The 24356-nt window shown below is 49.7% G+C and overlaps 1 pseudogene; it reads left to right on the top strand.

The window, feature by feature from the left end:
- The first annotated feature begins 218 nt into the window (after positions 1-218).
- On the top strand, positions 219-24356 carry LOC115834024 (annotated as a pseudogene).

The raw sequence follows: 24356 nt of genomic DNA, 5'->3' as shown, positions 1-24356 counted from the left end.
GCAACTTGTCTGGGCAGGGCCCCTTCAAGACGGCAGCTGGGAGTGACACCGAAAGAACAGGCTCCAGTGATCTCTGCTGCTTGTACCCATCATAAGTCCCCTGGGGTTGTCAGTCACCACCCAGGGCTTCAGAGTTCCCCAGGGATGCCTTGGGCGTGCCAGAGCTGTTACTCAGAGACCCCTCTTGTTGGTATTTCTGCTGCCCTCCCTGCTGCGACATGGGTACAGATTTCTCCCCTTCATCCATTTTACCAAAATGGATGCGCGTTGGGACAGGTGAGTCCTGGACTCCAGCGGCCTGGGGCCCACACCTGCAAGTAACCTGGGACAGGGTTTCTTTTAATCAAGTTGACTGAGTGGAGAAATGGCCCAGGGGATTTTCTATCCTATCAGTGTTAGACGGATGACACAGTGGTGAAGAGCTGTCAGAGGTAAAGGTGGACACTGAAGTGGTAGGGACAGGTTTTATTCATTTTTCTGAGACAGTCTCACTCTGTTGCCTAGGCTGAAGTGCATTGGTGCCATCTTGGCTCACTATAACCTCCACCTCCTGAGTTTAAGCAGTTCTCCTACCTCAGCCTTCCGAGTAGCTGGGATTACAAGCATAAGCCACCGTGCCTGGCTAATTTTTGTATTTTTAGTAGAGACAGGGTTTTGCCATGTTGACCAGGCTGGTCTTGAACTCCCGACTTCAAGTGATCTGCCTGCCTCAACCTCCCAAAGTGCTGGGATTACAGGCGTGAGCCACCGCGCCCAACAGGGACAGGTTTTAATCAGTCATAAGCCATTGCCTTAGAGAGCAGGGCCCAGTGGGAACTGAGGTCCACTTGGATTTGTGCGGAGGTGATGGGAGGGTGGTGGTTGGGAGGGGGCTCAGGAGTCAGGAAGGGAACTATAGAGAGCAGGAAGGAGCGTGGTTGGCGTGACACCCGTCTGGGTTTGCTAACTGGTTCTTAGGGTTAGGCTCCTGCCCTCCCTCGGAGGCTGGGGGACAGGGTCCATCTTCTAGTGTTGCTGGAACAAACAGTAACTTCTTTCAGCAGCTTTGGGCTTTCTCAGGCAGGTACAGGCATCCCACGGATGTGGTCTTGAAATGTTGGACACCATGTAACTGTTAAGTCTTTTCATGGGAGTATGGGGATGTGGACTTAAGCATTTGTGTTGAAAGTCTGCAGTTTTTATAGGCCAAGTTTGAGGTCTAGTGGAGATGGGAGCTCAGAGGGAGGCTGGCGAGAATGTGGTCAAGGAGAGAATTTTTGTCAGGACTGTGGCTCTGGATTCAAATGGGCCAAATTGAAATGGTTTAAATCCTGGCTCTGTGACAGAGTAGCTGGGCAACCTTGGGAAATGTTCCTTCATCTTAGAGACTTAGATCTCTCGTTTTATTTATTTATTTATTTAATTTTTTTTAGAGACGGAGGTCTCACCATGTTGGCCAGGCTGGTCTCAAACTCCTGAGCTCAAGCAGTCCTCCTACCTCGGCCTCCCAAAGTGCTGGGATCATAAGCATGCACCACCACACCCGGCCAGATTTCTCGTTTGAAAAATGAGACCAGTCCTTGCCTCCCAGAATCACCTGAGGATTAAATGGGGATGATGTGGTGGCTTACCATAAGCACAGCACACACAGCTGTTCATGTGTGGCTGGAGTCAGGAGCGGACCGGCTAAAGAGAAGGTGGCTGTGCTTCACATTGGGGTGCAAGCATGTGGGCTCATCTGGGCTGAGGACTAGCCTGGACCACTAAGATGTCATGCTTCTCACACTCAACTAGCAAAGGAATGCCCCTGAGATCGGGTTAAAATGCAGAGTGTGGTGCGGGTGGGCCTGCCTTCCTAACACACTTGCAGGTCATGCTCCTTGTTTTGGGACCACTTTGAGAAGCGGGGTGAGAAGGCTTGACTTCCCTAACTGATCCCCAGGGGAGGCAGAATAGCGAACACCGCCTGGCTGGAATTTAAGGCTACTGGGTATTTAGTACATCCAGGTACCAAGAAAATTGTATATTATTATTATTATTATATTATTATTATTGTTTTTTGAGACAGAGTCTTACTCTGTTGTGCAGGCTGGAGTGCAGTGGTATGATCTCAGCTCACTGCAGCCTCTGCCTCCGGATTCAAGGTGTTTCCTGTCTCCGCTTCCTGAGTAGCTGGGACTACAGGGCACGCACCACCACGCCTGGCTATTTTTGTAATTTAGTAGAGACGGTTTCACCACGTTGGCCAGGCTGGTCTTGACTCCTGACAGGTGATGACCCGCCTCAGCTCCTAAAGTGCTGGGATTACAGGCATGAGCCACTGAGCACTGGCCAGTTATTTTGAACCCTGTAATAATTGGCAGACCCTTTTTATTCTGCCCCTGCTAGAGATGAGACAGAGGTTAAAGGAGTTGCACAACTTGCTTAAGATCACAACAGCTTGTCAGTGAATTCAAGCCTAAATTCAGAAAGATACAGTAGCTCATCCCTGTAATCCCAGCACTTTGGGAGGCCAAGGCAGGGGATCATTTGAGTCAGGAGTTCAAGACCAGCCTGGACAACATGGTGAAACCCCATCTTACTAGAAATACAAAATAGCTGGGCATGGTGGCAGGTACCTGTAATCCAGCTACTCGGCGAGGGACTGAGGCAGGGAGAATTGCTTGAACTGAGAGGCAGAGATTGCAGTGAGCCAGGATCGTCCATTGCACTCCAGCCTGGGGGACAAGAGCCAGACTTTGTCTAAAAAAAAAAAAGCCCTCATGCCTGTAATCCCAGCACTTTGGGAGGATGAGACAGGCCAGATCACAAGGTCAGGAGATTGAACCAACTCGGGTGAAACCCCGTCTTAACTAAAAATAACAGAAAATTAGCCGGCATGGTGGCAGGCGCTATAGTCCCAGCTACTTGGGAGGCTGAGGCAGGAGAATGATGTGAACCCTGGGAGGCGGAGCTTGCAGTGAGACTGAGATTGTGCACGCACTCCAGCCTCGGCGCAGAATGAGACTCCATCTCAGGAAAAAAAAAAAGCCATATTCGTCAGATTCTTTTTTTTTTTTCAGAGTCTTTTTTTGTCACCCAGGCTGGAGTGCAGTGGTGCGATCACGGCCACTGCAGCCTCAACGTCCAGGCCTCAATAGGTCCTCCCACCTCAGCCTCCTGAGTAGCTGGGACTATGGGCACGCAACCACACCTGGCTAATTTTTCATTTTTTGTGGAGAGAGGGTCTCACTATGTTACCCATGTTGGTTTCAAATTCCTTGGACCTCAAGCAATCCTCCCGCTTGGCCTCCAAAGTGTCAAGATTACAGCGTGAGCCACTGCACCACCCGGCCACCCAGATTCTTGTCTTGAACCTCTGCTCCTTTTTTGTGTTTTTTTTTTTTTTTTTTTTTGAGGCAGGTCTTGCTCTGTCACCCAGGCTGGAGGCAGTGGTGTGATCATGGCTCATCTGCAGCTTCAACTCCCAGCCTCAAGCAAGTGATCCTTCCATCTCAGCCTCCTAAGTAGCTGGACTATAGCGCACACTACCACACTTGGCTAATTTTTCATTTTTTGTGGAGATGGAGGTCTCACTATGTTACTCAGGTGAGTCTCAAATTCCTCAGCTCAAGCAATTGTCATGCCTTGGCCTCGAAGTGCTGGACTACAGGTGGAGCATGTGCCAGGCCAAATGTCTGCTTTTGACCAGTGAGCCTGGCACCCTCCCCAGCCCTGTTGTGAGCCTCGCTTCAGGCTTTGCTTGGCAGCTCAGTATTCTTTATGGTCCAAACACTCTGCGCCCAGAGTGACACGGATGTCTCCTGGAATTCTAGGCCAGGGCCAGGACATGCAGGGATGCTGGGGCCAAAGGGACCCCAAGGAAGGCAGGCAGCGAGGCAAATGTCTTGCCTTCATGTCACCTGTGCCTTTGCCCCAGCACTGGCGAGGTGACCATGGACCCTGCCAGGAGACTGGTTTACCAAGCCCGAAAAGAAACAGCTTGCTGGGGATTTTTTGTTTTTACCCTCTGCATCTCAGACCATCTCCCAGAGCCTGGAAAGCAGAGGGCACTCTGACACTTTATTTTATGTATTTATTTTTATTTTTGGAGATGGAGTTTCACTCTTGTTGCCCAGGCTGGAGTGCAATGGCATGATCTTGGTTCACTGCCAACCTCTGCCTCCCGGGTTCTAGCCGATTCTCCTGCCTCAGCCTCCCAAGTAGCTGGGACTACAGGTGCCGCCACCACACCTGGCTAATTTTTGTATTTTTAGTAGAGATGGGGTTTTCACCGTGTTGGCCAGACTGGTCTCAAACTCGAACCTAAGGTGATCCACCCACCCCAGCCTCCCAAAGTGCTAGGATTACAGGCACGAGCACCACGTGCAGCCTTGCACTTTAATAGGTGACTTTAGGTAATAGGTAAAGGACCCTTCTTCTGAGCAAATGGAGGGGCTTTAGCTCTCTGACATTGGCCTCATGAGGAAGGAAGTCTTTCCCCAGATGTGTTGGTTGGGTGATGGCCTGGTCTGAATTACATTATAGAGGCGGAACCGTCCTGGGACCCGCCCTCCTCCCTGACCCCGTTTTTTATCACTTCTTTCTGGTTCACCAGTAACTCTGGCCACCTTTGCTTTTCTCAAATCTACCAGACTTATTCCTGCCGTGGGGCCTTTGCACTTGCTATTCCATAGCCTGGACTGCTGGTCCTCTGGCTCTTCCTGTGGACCCCTCCATTTCATCATTCAGGACTCGGTCAAATGTCTGCTCTCAGGGCGACCTGCCCTACCACCACGGCGAAGTTCTCTACTCCCACCTTAGTCACCTTCTCTGGATCCTGTTCTTCCCTTCACCTTCATCTGTACAGTCTGAGGTGGTCTTCCATGTTTGATTGCCTCTTTATTTCCTGGGCACCACGAGAGCATGGTCTTGGTTGGCTTTTGGCTCTACTGTTTCCTCAGCCCTAGAACTGTGCCTGGCCCATTGCAGGTGTTCATTAAGTATTTGCTGAGTGACTGAAATAATAATCTAAGGCTGGGGCATGGTGACTCAGCCTGCAATCCAGGACCTTGGGTGGCTGAGGAGGGAGTATCGTTTGAGTCCAGCCTGGGGAACACAGAGGGACCTCATCTCTACAAGAAATACAAAAATTAGCCAGGCATAGTGGCGTGTGCCTATGAGTCCCAGCTACTCAGGAGGCTGAGGCAGGAGGATCGCTTGAGCTTGGGAGGAAGAGGCTGCAGGGGAGCCGTGATCGCGCCACTGCACTTCAGCCTAGGCAATGGAGTGAGACCCTGTCTCAAAAAGAAAAAAATAAAAAATAAAAAGAATAATTTAGTTCTCACAACAATTTGTGTGGGAGTGGAATAGAATGAAGGTGGTTGCAAATTGTTTGCCATTCTTCTAGGGAGAAGGGGAGGCTCTCTCCTCAACCTGGGACTCTGGGCTGAGCCTATGACTCACTTTAACCAACAGAATTTGGTGGCAGAAATGAGGCCAAGTGACTTCTGAAGCTAGATCTTAGGAAGGCTTTCAGCTTCCACCTGGGTCTCTAGGAACACTGTCTCAGAGGAAGCCAACTGCCATGTGGGAAGTCGGACTAGCTTGAGCCAGCCATGCAGTCAGGAAGCCCAAGCAGCCACATGGTGACAGATGAGTAAGTGCAGAAGCCATCTTGCACATCCAGCCTCAGAGTTAGATGACTGTGGCTCCAGCTGTCCTCACACTATAGCCACACAAGGGAGCTCTGCCCAGATGAGCACAACCAGGGGACTCTACTGTAGGAGATAAGAAATAGTTTTAAGCCACTAAGTTTTAGGGTGCTGTTACACAGCAATGGATAACTAGAACAAGTAGGAACATTCTCATCATTTTTTAAAGAAACCAAGGCACTGAAAAGTCAAATGACTTACCCAAGATCACTTGATGGAGTGGGCATTCTGGCCTAGATTGTCTGCAAGGCCTGTGCTTTTCATTTCTAGGCTACACCACTCTGAAATTAATTCATATTTGCTTTTTTCTTGTTTTTTTTTTTTTCTTTTCTTTACAATACTGGTAGTCAGTGTTAGGTTGAGAGCTGGTCCTGAGAACTTCTTTCCTTCTCACTGTAGATCTTCATAAACAATGAATGGCACAATGCCATCAGCAGGAAACATTCCCCACCGTCAATCCGTCCACTGGAGAGGTCATCTGTCAGGTAGCTGAAGGGGACAAGGTGAGAACCGGTGACTTACCTTGGGGGAGGGATGGATTCATTTTCTATTTTATATGTTTTTGTGTGGCAAAAGCTTTACCATATATGTGTATTACTTTCACAAGTAACAGATGCCAATGAAAAATTCCGAGTAAATTATTCAATAGAAACTTGCCTGCAGACAATGGTGTTAATTCACTTAGTGTAGAACTATAGACTTGGAAGTGAATTCAGCAAATATCTAATAGAGTGTCTCCTTTCCAGACCTGGAAGTTGAACATCAGAGATGGAAACCTTGTTGGGTAGAATTTGGGTCTCCTAAGATCTAGCTCCTCTGGAGGTTTGAATTGTATAGACTGTGGGAACCAATCGAAACTGATAATATTATGTTTAAAATTTTTTAATTAGACTCTTAGTAAAAATACTGTGTGTTTTTGGCCGGGCACAGTGGCTCAGGCCTGTAATCCAGCACTTTGGGAGGCTGAGGTGGGAGGATCACTTGAGCCCAGGAATTTGAGAACAGCCTGGGGAAACATAGTGAGATACCATCTCTAAAGTAAACAAAGAAACAAGTAAATAATTTAAAAATAAGAAAATACAGGCCAGGCGCGGTGGCTCACGCCTGTAATCCCAGCACTTTGGGAGGCTGAGGCAGGCGGATCATGAGGTCAGGAGTTTGAGACCATCCTGACCAACATGGTGAAACCCCGTCTCTACTAAAAATACAAAAATTAGCCGGGTGTGGTGGCGTCTGCCTGTAATCCCAGCTACTCAGGAGGCTGAGGCAGGAGAATTGCTTGAACCTGGGAGGCGGAGGTTGTAGTGAGCCGAGATTGCGCCACTACACTCCAGCCTGGGCGACAGAGCGAGACTTCGTCTCAAAAAAGAAAAAAAAGAAAATACAGAAATTATCCGGATTCTTATTCCCACCAGGACTTCATGAAAGGAGGGGACGGTCATGTTATTCAACCCCATTCCTGAAGTCTGGTGCTCATCAGGGCTCTGCCGGGCTAGGAGCATTGTTTATGGGGCAGGTTTTCTGTGCAGCGATGTGCTGATGACCTTCTGGATGTGTTTGTATTCGGAGCTGGTTATTACTGAGAAGGCCTGAGTTTTCCAGGAAGGCTTGAGTTTTCCTGTGTTTTCTAGGAAGATGTGGACAAGGCAGTGAAGGCCGCCCGGGCTGCCTTCCAGCTGGGCTCCCCTTGGCGCCGCATGGACGCATCACACAGGGGCCGGCTGCTGAACCGCCTGGCCGATCTGATCGAGCGGGACCGGACTTACCTGGCGGTGAGTCCTCAGCCCTTCTCCCCCTCAGATCCCATGTGGCGAATGGGCTCGCAGCATCCTGTGAACAGCCAGGGGCCACATATCTAACATGGGACTGATGGGAATGGTGTAGGATGGACACCTTTAGAGGGCACCTCTGTACTAACCAGAGGAGCCTTTCAGTGTCTCCTTTGTTTTTTTGTTTTGTTTTGCCCTTTTGAGATGGAGTCTCACTCTGTCGCCCAGGCTGGAGTGCAGTGGCGACATCTCGGCTCACTGCAACATCCACCTCCTGGGTTCAAGTGATTCTCCTGCCTCAGCCTCCCAAGTAGCTGGGATTACAGGCACAAGCCACCACGCCCAGCTAATTTGTGTATTTTTAGTAGAGACAGGGTTTCACCACATTGGCCAGGCTGGTCTCCAATTCCTGGGCTCAAGTGATCCACCTGCCTCAGCCTCCCAAAGTGCTGGGATTACAGGCATGAGCCACCACACCCGGCCTTAGTGTCCCCTTTGATGTGGCGGGTTTGGCTAAGCAAGAAGGATCTGGGGGCAGGGAGAGGAGCTGTGTCAGGGAGGCCTTCCCAGGACAGAGACCCCTGAGAATGGACACCTCTCCCTGGGCCCCTCCATGGTGGGCCTTCTCCCTGGCTCAAGAGGAGAAGAAACCAGGAGGCAATCTCCTCTGAGCCACCATTGATTCTGCACACAGAAGCCAGAGCAAACCTTCCAGAAGGTAGATTATACATGGCACTCTGCTCTTATCCCTGCATGGCATGCGGTGTTCTTAGGATAACATCCTCAACATTTTCTGTAAGACCCAGCCTGCAACATGGCAAGATCCTGTCTCTACAAAAAGTTAAAAAACTAGCTGAGTATGGTGGTATATGCCTGTAGTCCTAGCTACATGGGAGGCTGAGGCAGGAGGATTGCTTGAGTCCAGGAGTTCAAGGCTGCAGTGAGCTGCGGTGGCGCCACTGCGCTCCAGCCTGGGCAACAGAGTCAGATCCTATCTCAAAAAAAAAAAATGACCCAGCCTGTTCTAGTTCCATCATCTGAGTCATGCTGCACTGCAGTCCTCACATTCACATGTGCTCCCGAGCCTGGGCTCGCATGCTTGATGGCCAAGCCTCTTTGAGCATCAGCACTTGCACCTGCCTGGGATGCTCTTCGCCCTGCTGCCATCGTACCATCCCCTTTGCCCAGTTGCCCCCTACATATCATTTAGGTTCTAGACTAAAGGGCTCATCTCTGGCTGATGTTTCTAGACAGGGCTGGGCAGCCTGGCTCCCTGCTATTTTTTAGCACTTTTTTTAATTATTTTTTTTTTGAGATGGAGTCTCACTCTTCACCCAGGCTGGAGTGCAGTGGCATGATCTCGGCTCACTGCAACTTTTACCTCCCGAGTTCAAGCAATTCTCCTGCCTCAGCCTCCCCACTAGCTGGGATTACAGGTGTGCACCACCACGCCCAGCTAATTTTGTATTTTTGATAAAGTCAGGCTTTCACTGTGTTGGCGAGGCTGGTCTCAAACACCTGACCTCAGGTGATCTACCCGCCTCGGCCCCCCAAAGTGCTGGGATTATAGGTGCGAGTCACTATGTCCAGCCTCTAGCACTGTTAACACATGTGACTGAGGACTTGTGTCATTATGCGTGGTCTCTTTGCTCTGTAAGTTCCACGCTGGTCTCTATCCCAACACCTGGATATGGTAGAGAGCAGAAGCTAAAAGAGTGTGTTTGTGAAATCACTGAGTGAGAAGTTGGTGCCTTATCCTGCCAGGCCCCCTTCCTCCTCCTCCCTGCCTTTGGAGAGACCATGTCAATAGTCCAGAGATGCCAGTGATATTTGGCAGCACAAAGGGGACTCTCACCCTGGGCTTGCACCAGCCCTTCTCAGTCCCAGCCTTGGCGCCCTCTGTCAGCCCTTTGTTTTCCTCTCATTCCTGCACCCACGTCTCTGCTGACCTTGTTTTCTTCTCAGGCCTTGGAGACCCTAGACAATGGCAAGCCCTATGTCATCTCCTACCTGGTGGATTTGGACATGGTCCTCAAACGTCTCCGGTATGGGCTCAGCTTTCCTGTTCTTTGTTCTGGCAGGAGAAAAAGGGAGGCGACATTGTTAGGAGGTAAAAATTAAATTACAAAAATTCAAAAGGGGCAGGGCATGGTATCTCCTTCCTATAATCCTAGCACTTTGGGAGGCTGAGCCAGGCGGATTATGTGTGGTCAAGAGTTTGAGACCAGCCTGGCCAACATGATGAAACCCCATCTCTACTAAAAATATAAAAATTAGCTGAGCATGGTGGCACACACATGTAATACCAGCTACTCAGGAGGCTAAGGTAGAAGAATCTCTTGATCCCTGGAAGTGGAGGTCACAGTGAGAGAAGATGATGCCACTGCACTCCAGCCTAGGTGACAGAGTGAGACTTTGTCTCAAAAACAAAAATGAAAAACAAATAAATTAGAAAACTTCAAAAGGATCAAAGGAGTCAGAGAAGCCTACTCCATTTAGACTCCAGCTCATGGGAAAATCCTTCAATATCACAAATTGTGACTTAGTCATAAATGCTTTATTTTGTTCTTGAGTCACTTTTGGTACTTTCTGTGTCACTTGGAACTTGTCCATTTTATCGAGGTTATCTAATTTGTTGGTATACAATTGTTCACGGTATTCTCTTATAATCCTTTTTATCTCTGTAAGATCTGTAGTGATGTCTTCATTTTCAGTTTTACTTATTTGGGTCTTCTCTCTGTTTCTTAGCCTATCTAAAGTTTGTCTATTTCGTGAATGTTTTCAAAGAACCAAACTTTTGGTTTTGTTTATTTTATTGTTTTTCTATTCAAGAAAATACTCTCTGTTTCAGTCTTTATTATTTTGTCTATCTCTGTTTCAGTCTTTATTATTTCCTTCCTTTTACTAGCTCTGGGTTTGGCTTAATGAAAAATGTTTTATTGATTGATTGATTGATTATTATTATTATTACTTTTTGAGACAGAGTCTCGCTCTGTCGCCCAGGCTGTAGTGCAGTGGTGCGATCTCGGCTCACTGCAAGCTCCGCCTCCCGGGTTCACGCCACTCTCCTGCCTCAGCCTCCTGAGTAGCTGGGACTACAGGCGCCCGCCACCACGCCCGGCTAATGTTTTGTATTTTTAGTAGAGACGGGGTTTCACCGTGTTAGCCAGGATGGTCTCCATCTCCTGACCTCGTGATCCACCTTCCTTGGCCTCCCAAAGTGCTGGGATTACAGGAGTGAGTCACTGCGCCCAGCCGATTGATTGATAATTTTAATTTTTTTTTGAGGCAGGGTCTCACTCTTGCCCAGGCCAGAGTGCAGTGGCACAATCATAGTCGACTGCAGCATTGACCTGGGCTCAAGCAATCTTCCCACCTCAGCCTCCTAAGTAGCTGGGACCACAGGCGTGCACCACCATGCCTGGATACTTTTTAAATTTTTTGTATAGACGCGGGTCTTACTATGTTGCCCAGGCTAGTTTTGGACTCCTGGGCTCAAGCGATCTTCCCACCTTGGCCTCCCAAAGTGCTGGGATTACAGGCACGAGTTACTATGCCCAACAACCATAAACATTTCAATGGCCAAGGAACAAGAGCTTTGTTAGAGCCCTTGTGTTGGAGCTGCCAGGAATTCACTGAGGCTGGGCACAGTGGCTCACACCTAGAATCCCAGCACTTTGGGAGACTGAGGTGGGTGGATCATTTGAGGTCAGTAGTCCAAGAGCAGCCTGGCAAACATGGTGAAACCCCATCTCTACTAAATATACAAAAATTAACCAGGCAGCAGTGGCACATGCCTGTAGTCCCAGCTACTCAGGAGGCTGAGGCACGAGAATCACTTGAACCCAGGAGGTGCAGGTTACAGTGAGCGGAGATCATGCCACTGCACTCCAGTCTGGGTGACAGACTGAGACTCCATCTCAAAAAAAAAAGAAATTCAGTGGAGCCCAACTTAGACGATAGAGTCAAGGGGTCTCTAATGGAAAAGACCATTGAGTCTCACTCACCTCCCTACTTGCTTCATTCTCCTCAGCGACACTGGCTTTGAGGGCCAGGTTTTTGTTTTGTTTTGTTTTGTTTTGTTTTTTGAGACAGAGTCTTGCTCTTTTGCCCAGGCTGGAGTGCAGTGGCACGATCTCTGCTCACTGCAAGCTCCGCCTCCCAGGTTCATGCCATTCTTCTGCCTCAGCCTCCCAAGTAGCTGGGACTACAGGCGCCCACCACCACGCCCGGCTAATGTTTTGTATTTTTAGTGGAGATGGGGTTTCACCATGTTAGCCAGGATGGTCTCGATCTCCTGACCTCGTGATCCGCCTGCCTCAGCCTCCCAAAGTGCTGGGATTACAGGCGTGAGCCACCATGCCCGGCCGAGGGCCAGTTTTTATGTTGGGACCTGGTAGCCCACACCACCTGTTCTTGCACCTCCATGCCTGATTCCAGCCAGGCTAAGCTGTCATCTTTTAGTTGTAATGCCATATTCCTGAGAGAGGACCCTGAGTGGCTGGCCTTGGTTCTGACCAACTGTGGCCAAGGGTAGACAGATCATTTGTGTACATAGTGGCTGCCTCCCTATGACATGTAAACAGAGATGGTGGGGAGGAAGCAGTGCCATAAGAGTAGAGGCTGGACAAGAAAACAGTTGGGCCGGGCGCGGTGGGTCATGCCTGTAATCCCAGCACTTTGGGAGGCCAAGGCGTGTGGATCACCTGAGGTCAAGAGTTCAAGACCAGCCTGGCCAACATGATGAAACCCCATCTCTACTAAAAATACAAAACTTAGACGGGCGTGGTGGCAGGCATTCTACTTGTAAGTCTGAGGCAGGAGAATCGCTTGAACCTGGGAGGCGGAGGTTGCAGTGATCTATCGCGCCACTGCACTCCAGCCTGGGGGACAAGTGGGAGACTTTGTCTCAAAAAAAAAAAAAAAGAAAACAGTCGGTATCCTTCACAACAGGCGCACATAGCCAGCGCAATCACGCCTCCCTGGGGACACTGGGCAATGTCCAGAGACATTTTTGGCAGCCTCGACTGCGAGGGGAAGGGTACTACTGGCATCTAGTGGATAGAAGTCAGAGATGCTGCTCAACATCCTACAATGTCCAGGACAGTCCCACAACAAAGAATTCTCCAGCCCCAAATGTCAGCAGTGCCAAGGCTGCAAAACTCCCTCTGCAAGGACACCCCAGAGAGAGCAGCCTGGTACATCTCAGTTGGGGCCAAACGCTTTCCTGAATTTTGGCATTTTGCTTTTGTGCTGATGAAATAACTTCTGGGGCTTGCAAAACACATGTCATGTAGACTGTGTTTGTATAGATCTGGGGGAGGGAAGGTGCAATGCCTGGGCTTGCATAGATTGGCAACCCCCTAGCTAGCTTTCTTCCAGGGTCACAAACCCATGTTCAAACCCAAGTCACTAGCCAGGTGCTAATGGCTCGAGCCTGTAATCCCAGCACTTTGGGAGGCCAAGGCAGGAGGATCACTTGAGCTCAGGAGTTTGAGAGCAGCCTGGGCAACATAGGGAGACCCGCATCTCTACAAAAAATTTGAAAACATTAGCCAGGCATGGTGACATGTGCCTGTCATCTCAGCTACTCAGGAGGCTAAGGTGAGAGGATCACTTGAGCCCAGGAGGTCAAGGCTGCAGTGAGTTATGATCGTGCCACTGCACTGCAGCCTGGGCAACTGAGCAAGACCCTGTTTCTTTCTTTTTCTTTTTTTCTTTCTTTTTCTTTTTTTTTTGAGACAGAGTCTCGCTCTGTTGCCCGGGCTGGAGTACAGTGGTGCGATCTTGGCTCACTGCAACCTCCGCCTCCCAGGTTCAAGCAATTATTCTGCCTCAGCCTCCTGAGGTGCTGGGATTACAGGTGCCAGCCACCATGCCCGGCTAATTTTTTGTATTTTTAGTAGAGATGGGGTTTCACCCCTTGGCCAGGCTGGTCTCGAACTCCTGACCTCGTGATCTGCTCACCTAGGCCTCCCAAAGTGCTGGGATTACAAGTGTGAGCCACAATGCCCAGCAAGACCCTTTGTCTTAAAAAAAACAAGGTCAGGCATGGTGGCTCACACTTGTAATCCCAGCACTTTGGGAAGCCGAGGCGGGTATCACGAGGTCAGGAGTTCGAGACCAGTCTGGCCAAGGTGGTGAAACCCCATCTCTACTAAAAATACAAAAAATTAGCCAGGCATAGTGGCAGGTGCCTGTAATCCCAGCTACTCGGGAGGCTGAGGTAGAGAATCGCTTGAACCTGGGAGGCGGAGGTTGCAGTGAGCCGAGATCACACCACTGCACTCCATCCTGGGTGACAGAGCGAGACTCTGTCTCAAAAGAAAGAAAAGAAAGGAAGAAAAAAATTCTAATTCCTGGGCATGAGCCCCAGAGAGTGGGATTGAGTAGATTGGAAGTGGACTCCTGGGATCTGGTGTTTTTTACAAGAACCCCAGGCGATTCTGAGGCTTAAGGGTTAGCTACCTAGATTATTGTGAGCTTCGCAGTCACTTGTCTTTCTCTGAATAAGGCAAAAGCAAGGGCAGTTTTCAGAAAGACTCAGCTGGACCAGTTTGAGTCTTCTCTTTATGCCAGGGTTTGCAGGGGTCCCTGACAATCATTGATTCGAGCTTGAGTGTTATTTTTTTTAAAGGTATTATGCCGGCTGGGCTGATAAGTACCACGGGAAAACCATTCCCATTGACGGAGACTTCTTCAGCTACACACGCCATGAACCCGTGGGGGTGTGTGGGCAGATTATTCTGGTGAGTCCAGCCTCCCTGGAGTTTCTTCAGGGTGCCCTGAGATTTGGCAGTCTGCCAGGCTCATTGCAGGGGTTCTGGGGGTGGTGTTGGAAGGCAGCCTGGGTGGCAGGTAAGAAGATGGGCTCTGACAAAGCCAATCTGGTTTGAGTCTCAGCCCTGCCACTCGTGAATTCTGTAACCTTGGGCAAGTCACTTATATCCCAAGCCTCAGTTTCCCCATCTGAAAAGTGGAAGTGGGCATAGTGCCTGTCTTAGGGAGGTAATTAGGGCTTAGCATGGTGTCATGGACGTAAAAACACGGATAAATGTGAGTCTGTCATCCTTGTGCACCGCCTGCCTCGTCCATCCATCTTAAAACCACGATGGATGGAGTTAGGGGAGGAAACGCAGGGTTCAGAGAACTCGGTGCTGCTTCTGCCCTCTGGGGTTGCCACCTTCTGCTACCCAGTGTAGTTCTCTGAGGAAGCTTGGATTTCGACAGCGGCTGCTATTTGTTGCAGTGGAATTTCCCACTCCTGATGCAAGCATGGAAGCTGGGCCCAGCCTTGGTGACTGGAAATGTGGTTGTGATGAAGGTAGCTGAGCAGACGCCCCTCACCGCCCTCTATGTGGCCAACTTGATCAAGGAGGTGCGTGGCTTGTCCTGGTCTTAACCTCTAAATGCCCTTGTTGAGGCTTGTTCTAAAGGAGTTCTGAGGAGGGTCTCAGGGGTCCCTAAACAGGGAGGCATGTTTGTGGAGCCCCCATCATCATGTGAACCAGAGTGGCTCCCTCTTAGCTTTTTTCCACATTGGACTTCACTGCAAGATCCCCTTTGAAGAATTAAAAATATTGCTGTAGGCCAGGCTCGGTGGCTCACACCTGCAATCCCAGCACTTTGGGAGGCCAAAGCAGGAGGATTGCTTGAGTCCAGGAGTTTGAGACCAGCCTGGGCAACACAGCAAGACCCCGTCTCTACAAAAAATTAAAAATTAGCTGGGTGGCACGCACCTGTAGTCCAAACTGCTTGGGAGGTTAAGGCAGGAGGATCACTTGAGCCCAGGAGTTTGAGGCTGCCGTGAGCTGTGATCACAACATTGCACTCCAGCCTGGGTGCCAGAGAGAGACTCGGTCTCAAAAAACAAACAAAACCCACTGTTGTTCTAAATGAATGCTCTCAGGAGAGGCGCAAAGACACAGGGAACCCCAGCGAACATGCTTCTTCTCCGTCCCATTTAGAATTCCCATGTAGTGCCCCATACAACTAGCTTCTGACCACGTGTCCTTGGCAGACTGTCCCACCCTCTCTGAGAAAGGATGCGTCTTCCCCTGGTCGAGCCCTTCAGAATAGGAGGGTGACTCCCAGTGTCCCCTGGCTGTTTGCTCACAGGCCGGCTTTCCCCCTGGTGTGGTCAACATTGTGCCTGGATTTGGCCCCACTGCTGGGGCCGCCATTGCCTCCCATGAGGATGTGGACAAAGTGGCATTCACAGGCTCCACCGAGGTAAGGTGACCCTGGCCTCAAGCTTGCAGCCTCCTTGGCCCAGGTTCCCCCTGTCCTCAGTGGACGACATGCTCAAGGTGAGCTCCTGGGTGTCAAGTGGAGGTCTCTTCCTCCAGGACTTGCCCTCTGCAGAGCTCAGGCGAGGACCCTGTAGGTACCAGGAGGGGTGGGCAGGGTTGAGCCCTTTGTGGTCTGGTTGCCACACTAGCTGCCCTTGGGAGGGGCCAGTGTCCCATGTGGACTAAGGAGGCCAGGCCTAGCCAGACTCCACACAGCCCAGAGCTGACCGTTTGCCCCAAATCAAAGCACCTTGGCCGGGTCAGACTCCTTGACCAGGACTACCACTGTGGTTAAAAATTAGCCCTGTGTGGTGGTGTGTGCGTGTGGCCCCAGCTACTCAGAAGGCCGAGGCAGGAGGGTTGCCAGAGCCTGAGAGGTCAAGGCTGCAGTGAGCTGAGATCACGCCACTGCACTCCAGCCTAGGTGACAGAGCGAGACCCTGTCTAAAAGAAAAAAAAAAGTGAATGTCTATTTGGTGAAATTCTCTAGGTCTCTCATGGTCCAGTTGCTCGCTCAAGCCGTGGGGGACTGTCTTCTGTGTCTATAGAGTGCTGGACTCTTTCTCCCTGCACTGAGAGCTCGTTCCTGTCTCTCTGTCCCCACAGATTGGCCACGTAATCCAGGTTGCTGCCGGGAGCAGCAATCTCAAGAGAGTGACCCTGGAGCTGGAGGGGAAGAGCCCCAACATCATCATGTCAGATGACGATAGTGAGTTCCCAGCTGGAGGAGGCCTGGCCTTGAAGGCAGTCCTGGCCGCCTGTGTTGTGGCTCCAGCCGATCCTGTCGCTCCCAGTGCCCAATGGCATTGGTTGCTGTCCCTTGGGCCTCAGGATAAGACGCCAGTGCAGGGCCTGTGTGGCCTGGCCTTGGCCTGTCCCCAGCCTCTCCCTGGCTGCTCTCTGCATCATCAGGCTAGGCCACGCCCCTGCTATCTGACTCATCCACTCACCGCCATCACACCCTTTGTCCTGGTTGGCAGTGGGCTCCCAGATCGCCCCTCTTCTCCTTGTATCTGTCTCTGGCACCCAGCAGGCATCAACCCTGACAGTGGTGGGAACAGGCTCCATTGGGCAGGCAGCCGCTGGGGCCAGGGTCCTCCTCCTCTTCTCACTGTCACCTTTCTGTCCCCTGCCTACTTCCTGCAGTGGATTGGGCCGTGGAACAGGCCCACTTCGCCCTGTTCTTCAACCAGGGCCAGTGCTGCTGTGCCAGCTCCCAGACCTTCGTGCAGGAGGACGTCTATGATGAGTTTGTGGAGCGGAGCGTTGCCCGGGCCAAGTCCCGGGTGGTTGGGAACCCCTTTGATAGCAAGACCGAGCAGGGGCCGCAGGTGAGCCAGGCAGTGCAGCAGGGTCTGGGTGTCCAGAGCCAGCATGAGAAGCAGAGAGGGCATCGGGCTTAGATCAGTTGGGACTGGGTTCAGGTCTCAGCTCTACCACACAGCAGCTGTGTGCCTTTGGGAAGCTATGTTCCCTCCCTCAGCCTTCATTTCCCCATCTCGAGCCCTGCCCTGCCTCATTCACAGGGTGGCTGTGATGTGGAAATTAATCCTGGGAAGCACTTTGTAAATTGCATATATGTAACAAATACCAGGAGTGTCTGCAAAAGGGAGTGTGTGTTTCCAAGACCTTGGTCATCAGTAGAAATGTATCCACCAGAAGATACACAGCCCTGTGAAACTTGGTGTCTGAGAGCCATGGTATGGCTGGTGTAGGGACTTCATTTCACTTCATGTTTTGAGCTGTTTGATTTTATTTATTTATTTATTTATTTACCTATTTATATTTTAGAGACAAGGTCTCTGTTGACCAGGCTGGAGTGTAGTGGTGCAATCATACCTCACCTCAGCTTTGAACTCCTGGGCTCAAGCAGTCCTCCTGCCTTTGCCTCTCAAAGTGCTGGGATTGCAGACATGAACCACCACGCCTGGCCTGGATTTTACTTTTGAGCAGTTGTAGGTTTATAGAAAAATAGAGCTGAACGTACAGAGAGTGCCCATATATTACTTTGCACCTCCCTGTTCCCCCAGTTTCCCCTTTATTCACATCCTGCACGAGTGTGGTTCATCTGTTAGTATTGATGAGCCAATACTGGTACCTTATTATTAACTTAGGTCTGTAGTGTATATTTGAGTTTTGCTTTTTTTTTTTTTTTTGAGACAGGGTCTTGTTCTGTTGTCCAGGCCTGCAATGCAGTGACGGGATCTCGACTCATGCCACCCAGGTTCAAGCAATTCTCGTGCCTCAGCCTCCTGAGTAGCTGGGACTACAGGTGCACACCACCACGCCTGGCTAATTTTTTATATTTTAGTAGAGACAGGGTTGCACTCTGTTGCCCAGGCTGGGCTCGAACTCCTGAGCTCAGGCAATCTGCCATCAGGCACCCAGCCTTGGGGTCATTTTTTGTGTTGTTGTACTTACTATGGGCCTAGACAAATGTATCATAATATGTATGATACCATCATTCTAGTATCATGTAAATATATTTGTGCCCTGAAACCCCCGTCCTCCACCTATTCTTCCCTCTCTTCCTCCCCTGAGCCCTGGCAGGCAACCACTGATTTTTTTTTTTTTGAGACAGAGTCTCGCTGCATCACCAGGCTGGAGTGTAGTGGTGCGATCTCGGCTCACTGCAACCTGTACCTCCTGGGTTCAAGCGATTCTCCTGCCCCAGTCTCCTGAGTAGCTGGGACTTACAGGTGCATGCCACCATGCCCAGCGAATTTTTGTATTTTTAGTAGAGACAGGGTTTCACAATGTTGGCCAGGATGGCCTCAATCTCCTGACCTCGTGATCCACCCACCTCGGCCTCCCAAAGTGCTGGGATTACAGGTGTGAGCCATTGTGCCTGGCCAATCTTTTTATTGTCTCTATAGTTTTGCCTTTTCCAGATTGTCTTATACAAATCATACAGTAGGTAGCCTTCTCAGACTGGCTTCTTTCTTTTAGCAGTTTGCATTTCTGGTTCCTCAGTGGAGAGCCACAGCCATGTCTGAGGATGGACTGGCCTTGCCATGGGACAGGGTTATGTGCCCAACATCCCCCTCTTTGATTTTTTTTAGAGACAGGGTCTTGTTCTGTTGCCCAGGCTGGAATGCAGTGGTGTGATCATGGCTCACTGCAGCCTCAACCTCTTGGCCTCAAGTGATCCTCCTGCTTCAGCCTCCCAAGTAGCTGGGACTACAGGCACATGTCACCACACCTGGCTAATATTCATACTTTTTGTAGAGATGAGGTCTTGCTATGTTACCCAGGCTGGTCTTGAATTGCTGGGCTCAAGCAATCCTCTCACCTCAGCCTCCCAAAGTCCTGGGATTGCAGGTGTGAGCCACTGTGCCTGGCCTTCAACATCTCTATCTTTAATAGCTTTATTGAGATATAATTCATGTAGCATAAAATGCACTATTTTAGTGTACGATTCAGTGATTTTTAGTATATTCACAGCATTGTGCAACCATCACCACTAATTCTATATTATTGTCATTACCTCCCCTAAATATCCTGTACCCATTAGCAGTCACTCCCCATTCCTCCCCCCACCAGGCCCAGGCAACCCCCAATCTATGTTCTGCCTGTAGATTTATCTATTGTGGACATTTTATACAACTGGAATCCTACACTACATGGTTCTTTGTGTCTGGCTTATTCCACGTAGCCATGTTTTAAAGGTTCATCCATGTTGTAACAAGAATGTATCAGAATATAAAAGGCCAAGTAATATTCCATTGTGTGGATAGACCACATTTTGATTTTTCCATTAATCTATTGACAGACACTTGATTGTTTCCACCTTTTGGTTACTGTGAATAGTGCAGCTAGGAACACTAACATTTCTTTCTTTCTTTCTTTTGAGACAGTCTCGCTCTATCACCCAGGCTGGAGTGCAGTGGCACCATCTCGGCTCACTGCAACCTCCACCTCCTAGGTTCAAACAATTCTGTCTCAGCCTCCTGAGTAGGTGGGACTACAAGTGCACACCACCACACCCTGCTAATTTTTGTATTTTTAGTAGAGACAGGGTTTCACAAGATGGTCAGGCTGGTCTCGAACTCCTGACCTCAGGTGATCCATCTGCCTTGGCCTCCCAAAGTGCTGAGATTACAGGTATGAGCCACCGCACCTGTCCTAACATTTCTTTTCTTTTCTTTTCTTTTTTTTTTTTTTTTTTTTGAGACAGAGTCTCGCTCTGTCTCCAGGCTAGAGTACAGTGGCACGATCTCGGCTCACTGCAACCTCCACCTCCTGGGTTTGAATGATTCTCCTGCCTCAGCCTCCCGAGTAGCTGAGATTACAGGTGCCCACCACCACGCCCAGCTAATTTTTGTATCTTTAGTAGAGACGGGGTTTCACTATGTTGGCCAGGCTGGTCTTGAACTCCTGACCTTGTGATCCGCCCACCTCAGCCTCCCAAAGTGCTGAGATTACAGACATGAGCCACTGCACCCGTCCTAACATTTCTTTTTGTCTAATTTCTCTTTGTGGCTAATTATTAAGGTAATATAAACTTGCATTAATAATTTTAATGAGAAAGTGTTTAGGCTATATGTGGCAACTCACATCTGTAACCCCAACATTTTGGGAGGCTGAGGCAGGAGAATCTCTTGAGCCCAGGATTTCAAGATCAGCCTGGGCACTACAGCAAGACCTCGTCTCTACTAAAAAAAAAAAAAAAAATGCAAATCATGACCAGCCTGTCCAACATGGTGAAACCTCATCTCTACTAAAAATACAAAAACTATTCAGGCATGGTGGTGGGTGCCCATAATCCCAGCTACTCAGGAGGCTGAGGCAGGAGAATCACTTGAACCTGGGAGGCAGAGGTTGTGGTGAGCCAAAATTGTGCCACTGCACTCCAGCCTGGGTGACAGAGTGAGACTCTGTTTCAAAAAATAAGTAATTTTTTTTTCAAAAAAGCAAAAAAAATTAGCTAGACATAGTGATGCGTGCCTATACTCTCAGCTACTTGGGAGGCTGAGGTGGGAGCCCAGAAGGTCAAGCCTGCAGTGAGCAGTGATCACACCACTGCACTGCTGCCTCAGCGACAGAGTGAGACCCTGACTCTTTTTAAAAAAAAGGTTTTAATGTAAAAAATAAGACTTTGTTGCATTTCTTTTATTCTCCATCGGTAACCACACATGCACACACAGTTATGCTGTATGTTTATTTTTTTTAAAATAGGCTGGGTGTGGTGGCTAACCCCTGTAATCCTAACACTTGGGAGGGAGGCCAAGGTGAGTCAATTACTTGAGCCCAGGAGTTCGAGACTAGCCTGGGCAACGTAGCAAAACTCCATCTCTACTAAAAATATAAAAATTACCCAGGTGTGGTGGTGCACACCTGTGGTCCCAGCTACTCGGGAGACTGAGGTGAGAAGATACCTGAGCTCAGGGAGGTTGAAGTTGCAGTGAGCCATGATTGTGCCACTGCTCTTCAGACTGGGCAATAGAGTGAGACCCTGTCGCCCTTCTCCCCTACCCCATAAAGGAGTATATAATGCATATTGTTCTACAAGCTTTCCTTCTTTTTTTTTGAGATGAAGTCTTTGTTGCCAAAGCTGGAGTGCAGTGGCACGATCTCGGCTCACTGCAACCTTCACCTCCCTGGTTCAAGTGATTCTCCTGCCTCAGCCTCCCGAGTAGCTGGGACTACGGGCATGTGCCACCATGCCCAGCTAATTTTTGTATTTTAGTAGAGATGGGGTTTCACTGTGTTGGCCAGGCTGGTCTCGAACTCTTGACCTCATGATCGGCCTGCCTCGGCCCCCCAAAGTGCTGGGATTACAGGCGTGAGCCACTGCACCCGGCCCAAGCTTTCCTTCTTTTTACAGAATATCTTGGGCCATCTTTCTGTGTCGGTTCACAGATCTATTAGTGGCAACCAAATATATTGGATGCACCGTAATAATTTTAACCAACCCCTCTACTGATTTATACTTAGAATTGTTTCCATCTTTTGCCTTTATAAAATGCTCCCCCAGCCTGGGCAACAAGGCAAAACCCTGTCTCTACTAAAAATACAAAAATTAGCCCAGCATACTGGCGTATGCCTATAGTCCCAGCTACTCGGAAGGCTGAGGTGGGAGGATCATTTGAGTATGGGAGACGGAGGTTGCAATGAGTGGAGATTGCACCACTGCACTCCAGCCTGGGTGACAGAGTGAGACCCCGTCTCAAAAACAAAAATACAAAAAAAAAAAAATACTCCCTAGTGAATATCCTTGTTCATTTCTCTTTGTGCATATGTAGAATAAATTCCTGGAAGTTAAATAGCTGGGCCAAAGGGTCTGAGCATATAATTTTTGAGCAATATTAATAAACCACTTTCTCTAAAGGCTGTATCAGCCTGTCATCCTTCTAACAGTGTATGTAACAGTCTCTTGCTATCAGTGTATTTTCTTCCTAAACTTTTTGGTAATCTTATAGTTGAAAAGTAAAAATTGATTTGATGTCATTTTCTCTGGTAGGCTGAGGAAGTTGGGCCTTTTTTGTGTTTTCTGTTATTGGCCCTGTGTGTTTCCTCTTCTGATCTTGCTTACTCATGACGTTCTCCATTTCCCAGTTGTCTTGTTGCCACATAATTCTAAGCCTGAAGCCTAGGAGAGGTCTGAATCCGATGTCTCCATAACTCCGGGTTCCTTCTCCCACAGGTGGATGAAACTCAGTTTAAGAAGATCCTTGGCTGTATCAACACTGGGAAACAAGAGGGGGCGAAGCTGCTGTGTGGTGGGGGCATTGCTGCTGACCGTGGCTACTTCATCCAGCCCACCGTGTTTGGAGACGTGTAGGATGGCATGACCATCGCCAAGGAGGAGGTGAGGACCTGGGGCCGGTGCTTTGGGAACGTTCTTGGCGGGAGGTGAGGTAAACAGTTCAGCCTGGCATCCTGACGCTGTCACCCGTCTGCTAGCTCGGGGCCAGATCTCGAGTTATGCCCAGAACCAGTGCCCATAACAAGTTATTCATAGTATGTATCTGATCTTGTCACTCCTCTTCAGCTTGTACCCTCTGTCTGGGAGATTGTCTGCATTCCTCAGCATGGCCTGCAGGCCTTCGTGTCCTGGCCCTCAGAGCCAGGAGTCTAGGAATGACACTGCCTGTTCCTTCCCATGACTTTTTTACTTTCGGTCAGCGTCTTGCTCTGTTGCCCAGACTGGAGTGCAGTGGTATAATCATGGCTCCTTATAGCCTTGAACTCCTGGGCTCAAATGATCCTCCCACCTCAGCCTCCTGAGTAGCTGGGACTACAGGTGCTCACTACTATGCCTGACTAATTTTTTAAAAAAATTTTAGTACAGGTTGGGCACAGTGGCTCACGCCTGTAATCCCAACACTTTGGGAGGCCAAGGCGGTGGATCACCTGAGGTCAGGAGTTCGAGACCAGCCTGGCCAACGTGGCGAAACCCTGTCTATATTAAAAATAAAAAATTAGCCCGGCGTGGTGGTGCTTGCTTGTAATCCCAGCTACTCTGGAGGCTGAGGCAGGAGAATCACCTGAACCCAGGAGGCAGAGGTCAAGTGAGCTGAGGTCATGCCACTGCACTCCAGCCTGGGCAACAGAGCGGGATTCCATCTCCGATTTTAGCCACGCCTGGCTAATTTTTGTATTTTTAGTAGAGACAGGGTTTCACCACGTTGATCAGGCTGGTCTCGAACTCCTGACTTCGTGATCTGCCTGCCTCGGCCTCCCAAAGTGCTGGGATTACAGGCATGAGCCACCACGCCTGGCTTGTTTTTTCTCTTCTTTTTTTGAGACAGAGTCTCACTCTGTCGCCAGGCTGGAGTGCAGTGGCGCGATCTCGGCTCACTGCAACCTCTGCCTCCCAGGTTCAAGCGATTCTCCTGCCTCAGCCCCTACTAGTAACTGGGATTACAGGCGCACACCACCACACCTAGCTAATTTTTCTTATTTTTAGTAGAGATGGGGTTTCACCATTTTGGCCAGGCTGGTCTCGAACTCCAGACCTCAGGTGATCCACCTGCCTCAGCCTCCCAAAATGCTGGGATTACAGGTGTGAGCCATCATGCCCGGCCAAATTTTTTTTTTTTTTTGAGTAAAGACAAGGTCTCACTGTGTTTGCCAGGCTGGACTCCAACTCCTAGACTCAAGTAGTTCTCCCACCTTGGCCTCCCAAAGTGCTGGGATTACAGGCGTGAGCCACAATGCCCAGCTGACTTAAATTGTTTGACACTAAATCTATGTGTCACATGTGAATAACATACCTGGCAGGATTGTTTAGAAACGGGATACTCTATGTAAAGTCCGGGGCCCACAGGAGGAAGTTGGCCCCTGTTGGCTCCATTCCCTCTGTGTTCTGCTGAGCTTGATGGCTGTTGTCTTCCCCTGGAACTGTTAAAGCATGACTGGGGGCTCATCCCCCAATCTGGAATCATCTGTTCTGCTCTGAGAGAGCTCGATGGCAGGTGCCTCCGTGTTGCCAAACCCCCCTACTCTGCTCTCTCACTCCAGATCTTCGGGCCGGTGATGCAGATCCTGAAGTTCAAGACCATAGAGGAGGTTGTTGGGAGAGCCAACAATTCCACATACGGGCTGGCCGCAGCTGTCTTCGCAAAGGATTTGGACAAGGCCAATTACCTGTCCCAGGCCCTCCAGGTGGGCACTGTGTG

The sequence above is a fragment of the Nomascus leucogenys genome, unplaced genomic scaffold (genome assembly GCF_006542625.1).
Source record: "Nomascus leucogenys isolate Asia unplaced genomic scaffold, Asia_NLE_v1 001384F_39048_qpd_obj, whole genome shotgun sequence".
Classification (NCBI taxonomy): Eukaryota; Metazoa; Chordata; class Mammalia; order Primates; family Hylobatidae; genus Nomascus; species Nomascus leucogenys.
Note: the sequence above shows the minus strand (reverse complement) of the source record. Positions and strands in the feature narration are given on the sequence as shown.